Source organism: Cynocephalus volans, chromosome 4, assembly GCF_027409185.1.
Source record: "Cynocephalus volans isolate mCynVol1 chromosome 4, mCynVol1.pri, whole genome shotgun sequence".
NCBI classification, from domain to species: Eukaryota; Metazoa; Chordata; class Mammalia; order Dermoptera; family Cynocephalidae; genus Cynocephalus; species Cynocephalus volans.
In genome coordinates this window covers 67,412,602-67,417,787 of record NC_084463.1, presented here as the reverse complement: position 1 = coordinate 67,417,787, position 5,186 = coordinate 67,412,602, and the positions used below count along the sequence as shown (strand labels likewise).

General features: G+C 36.2%; 1 pseudogene; it reads left to right on the top strand.

Moving 5' to 3' along the window:
- The first annotated feature begins 3,236 nt into the window (after positions 1-3,236).
- LOC134377218 (large ribosomal subunit protein eL18-like) lies at positions 3,237-3,798 on the top strand (annotated as a pseudogene).
- Positions 3,799-5,186: the final 1,388 nt, after the last annotated feature.

Sequence of the window (5,186 nt, the reverse complement as noted above, 5' to 3'; positions counted from 1 at the left end):
GTTGCAAGAGTTCTTCATATATTTTTATGAAGATATATGACTTGAAAATACTTTTGCCATTCTGTGTGTTGTCTTTTCACTTTCTTGATGGTGTCCTTTAAAGCACAACAGTTTTTAATTTTTTCCCTGCCCCCAGTTTTTAATTTTGATGACACCCAGTTTACTATTTTTTCTATGGTTGCTTGTGTTTTCAGTATCTTATCTAGGAGACCATCACCGAATCTAGCATTTCAAAGATTTATTACAGTATTTTAAGAGTGCTATAGTTTTAACTTCTACATTTAGTTCTATGATCCATTTGGAGTTAAGTTTTGTGTGTGGTGTGAGAAAGGGGTTCGACTTCATTTTTTTACATGTGGCTATCCAGTTTCTCAGCACCATTTATTGAAGAAATTATTCTTCCTCCATTAAGTTGTCATAAAACACTTGTGAAAATTAATTAATCATAGATGTATAAGTTTATATTTTGACTCTCAATTTTATTCCACTGATCTGTGTGTAGATACTTAAGCCAGTACCACAGTCTCTTTTTTTAATTTAATTTTTATTTTTTATTGACAAATAGCAATTGTATATATTTGTGGGGTACAATGTGATGAGTCCATGCACATATACATTGTGGAATAAGAAAATCAGGCAAATTCACATATTCATCACTTCACGTACTTATTACTTAAAATCCACTCTTTTAGTAATTTTCAAATATACATTATTATTTAATATATATTATTTATATATAGTCACCTTTCTGTGCAATAGATCACCATACTCATTTCTCCTAACTGAAACTTTGTACCTACTGACCAACATTTCCCCCTTCCCTGCCCGCCTCCCCCAACCTCTACTAATCCCCATTCTACTCTCTACATCCATGAGTTTGGCTTTTTTGCTTGTATGAGAATAACATGATGCAGTGGAGTCATGAACTACTTTGACTGTTATAGGCCAATGAGAAAAAAAAAAACACAAGAAGCAAATGTAATACAAGAATGATGGGTTCGATCCAAGTGGAGGTTTAATATATAAATGAGCGAAAGTTTTACAATAGTGCAAAGACTGAGTCAACACACATTAGGGCAAATGCTATAAAAGGCATGTTGTCATAAATGGGCAGATGTGTTACATAAATTTCATCATTATACACAGGACCATTATGTGTACTAGTTGATATGCAATAAAGAAATTTCTTAAGACAGTGTTTTTTATTCATTAGTATTGTATTGGGGGATATGCTATTAAATTGAATGCTTTATTAAAGTAATCGATTGGTGGGGTTTTTTAAATCTAGTTCATTGCTTTCTTTCAGCAAAACAACACCCTCTGTTTCATTACATACAGGTTAGTAAGTTGATTTTTAGGTTTTTTGTCTTCTTTTTATTTAATTTTTAAGTTTTTAAAAAATTGTTATTCATGTAGTTTTAAAAAGCTGATGAATCAGAGGTCTATAAACTATCATATGTTGTGCATATTTAAGCAGCATTTAAATAAAGATAGTTTAAGTCATCATTAAAGATTCAAGTAAGAAACAATGGTACATAAGATAAGATTCTAGAATGGGAGACAGAATCCATGCACTGCAGCCCTGGATTTTGTTAGGTTGAACCATATAAAATTGCCAAATGATCTTTCTTTAATTTTACCTGTAAAAATTGCAATAATACATAATAGGTATGTCACCTTGAGTAAGAAACTTAACCTCTTTGAGTCTACCCTTTCCCATCTATAAAATAGAGAAAAATAGTTCTGATCTACCTTACAACATAGTTGTTTATATATTAGAACATGATTTCTTCTACATATCTAACAGGTCAAATCATTTTTTCTTTCAGGGATATCTTCCAAAGAATCTGGATCTTTTATAATCAGACAATTGCTGCATTTCCTCTGGATGAGTAGAGGTGTCCTGATACCCCCCACCACTAAGCAGGAGGGGAGAGGAAAACTAGCTGAAAGAAAGAATTTTCCCAACAAGAGTGAAGATTTCAGCTCCTCCCCACTGAAAAAGTCTCCTACATGGAAAGGCCACAAAGATCCAAGCCACTTCTGGAAAGTTCCAGAAGAGCAAAACAGTTTCCTACATGGAAAAGCCATAAAGATCCAAGACACTTTTGTCAAAATCCATACACTATCTTGTGTCAGAGAGAGTGAATCTCACATTTACACTGTCATATCGACCAGACCAAAACTAATTTTTAATAGCAATGACTGTTAACTTATCTATTTGTGGAATATTAATTTGGACAAAAAGAAGATCATCAGTCTATGCTCAATAGAAAACCAAAATGGATAGATAAATAAAAAATCATCAGATAAGATTCCTGAAGAATGGATAAAAGCTGTAAGAATTTGAGGCAAAAAAAAAATCTATATATATGTGCAAATATAAAGGATCTATACATAAATACATGGACATATACGCAAAAGGTATATAGCCTTTGACTTTACAGTAGACATAGAGACAAAAAAAAATTTTGCAGACACTCTATGGAAGGAAAAGTATGGGTTATCTTAAAGATAATAAAGAATTGCCACATGAGGTTAACCAGTCATTTCTGAACAGCATCAGTATGCATTTATATTAGTGGCCAGGGTGACACCAGATTTAATCTAAAATCCCAGGTATGAAGATAATAATAATAATGTCTCAAGTACCACCCTCAGGCAGCTATGAGAATTAGCTATGACACGAGGAGTTTCACAAGGGAGTACTATAGACATGAATCATATATACCACAAGAAGATCACTACTGTTTGTGATGTTACCAATTTTATTTATATACAGGAAAGGGGAGGGAGTAGAAGAGAGAACACAGTATATTTAATTTCTAAAATTCAAGTCCTTTTATAAGTTTTCTGCATTTGATTCTGGGTAAAACCTGAATTATAGGAGTGAGATTTTCAGCCTTCCCAGAAACTCCAGTGAACACCCTTTCTTTTCCCAAGATGCCTGACTGAAGAGGCACTAGTGCCTTCTCCACCCCTCCTACAAATGCACAGAAAGAAACCAAAATGACAAAGATATTTATTTTGACTGAAACAACTGAGGAAACACTGCAGAGCACCAGGAGAGTGACAAGATCCTTGTGAAGTGTGGAAGGATGGTTCAACATACACAAATCAATAAATGTGGCGCATCACATCAACAAAATCAAGGACGAAAACCATATGATCATCTCAATAGATGCAGAAAAAATATCTGGCCTCTTTCTGGACCTGGCCGAGCAGGAGGTGCCATCATGGGAGTCAACATCTGCCACAACAAAGATCGAAAATTTTGGTGCAAGGAGCCCAAGAGCCAGGACATCTTCTTAAGGCTGTTGGTCAAGCTATACAGGTCTCCAGCCAGATGAACCAACTCCACCTTCAACAAAGTTGTGATGAAGAGGTTGTTTATGAGTCACACCAACCAGCCTCCTCTGTCCCTTTCCTGGATGATCCAGAAGATGAAGCTTCCTGGCTGGGAAAACGAAATGGCTGTGGTTTGGGGGACCATAACAGATGATGTACAGGTTCAAGAGGTGCCCAAAGTAAAGGTGTGTGCACTGCATGTGACCAGCCGGGCCCGCAGCTGCATCCTCAAGGCTGGGGGCAAAATCCTCACCTTTGACCAGCTGGCTCTGGACTTCCCCAAGGGCTGTGGCACTGTCTTGCTCTCTGGACCTCACAAGGGGCAAGAGGTGTACTGTTGGCCAGGCCCTGGGAACCCCACACAGCCACACCAAACCCTACATACATTCGAAGGGACAGAAGTTCGAGCATGCCAGAGGCTGATGGGCCAGCCACAGCTACAAAAACTAACCCTGGATCCTGTCCTGTTATTAAAAAGATTTTGGACACTGGAAAAAAAAAAAGCATTTGACAAATTTCAACATCCATTCATGATAAAGACTGTCAACAAATTAGGTATGGAAGGAAAGTATCTCAACACAATAAAAGCCCTATATGACAAGCCCACCACAAATATCATCCTAAATGGGGAAAAGCTCAGAGCTTTTCCTTTTAGAACAGGAACAACACAAGGTGCCCACTCTCAACACTGCTATTTAACACAGTATTGGAAGTACTAGCCAGAGCAGTCAGGCAAGAGAAGGAAATAAAGGGCATCCAAACTGGGAAAGATGAAGTCAAACTGTCCTTGTTTGCAGATGACTTGATCCTATATATAGAAAAACCTAAAAACTACCAAAAACTCCTAGAGCTGATAAACACATTCAGTAAAGTTCAGGGTACAAAATCAATGCACAAAAATCAGTAGCACTTTTATACACCAGCAATAAACCAGAAGAAAAAGAAATCAAGAAAGCAAGCCCATTACAATAGCTACCAAAAGAATAAAACATGTAGGAATAAACTAAACCAAGGAGGTGAAAGATCTTTACAATGAGAACTGCAAAACACTGCTGAAAGAAAGTAAAAAGGACACCAAAAGATGGAAAGACATTCCATGCTAATGGATTGGAAGAATTAACATCGTGAAAATGTCCATGCTACCCAAAGTGATCTACAGATTCAATGCAATCCCCATCAAAACACCAATGACATTTTTCACAGAAAAAAAAAATCCTAACATTCATATAGAACAACAAAAAACCCTGTATAGCCAAAGCAATCTTGAGCAAAAATAAATAAATAAATAAAGTCAGAGGCATTACACCATCTGAGTTCAAATTATACTACAAAGTTATAGTAACCAAAGCAGCATGGTACTGGTATAAAAATAGAGATATGGACCAATGGAACAGAATAGAGAACGCAGAAATCAACCCACATACTTAACAGCCAACTTATCTTTGATGAAGCATACATTGGGGAAAGGACAGCGTCTTCAATAAATGGTGCTAGGAAAACTGGATATCCACACATAGAAGAATAAAACTAGACCCATACCTCTTGCCATATGCCAAAATCAACTCAAAATGAATTAAAGACTTAAATATAAGACCTGAAACTATAAAACTCATAGAAGAAAACATAGGGAAAACACTTCAGGATTTTAGGAGGACTGAGCAAAGACTTTATGAATAAGACCTCAAAAGCACAGGCAACAACAACAAAATCAGCAAATGGGATTATATCAAACTAAAATCTTCTGCACAGCAAAGGAAACAATCAACAGAGTGAAAAGACAACCTACAGAATGGGAGAGAGTATTTGCAAACTATACATCTGACAATGGATTAATATTT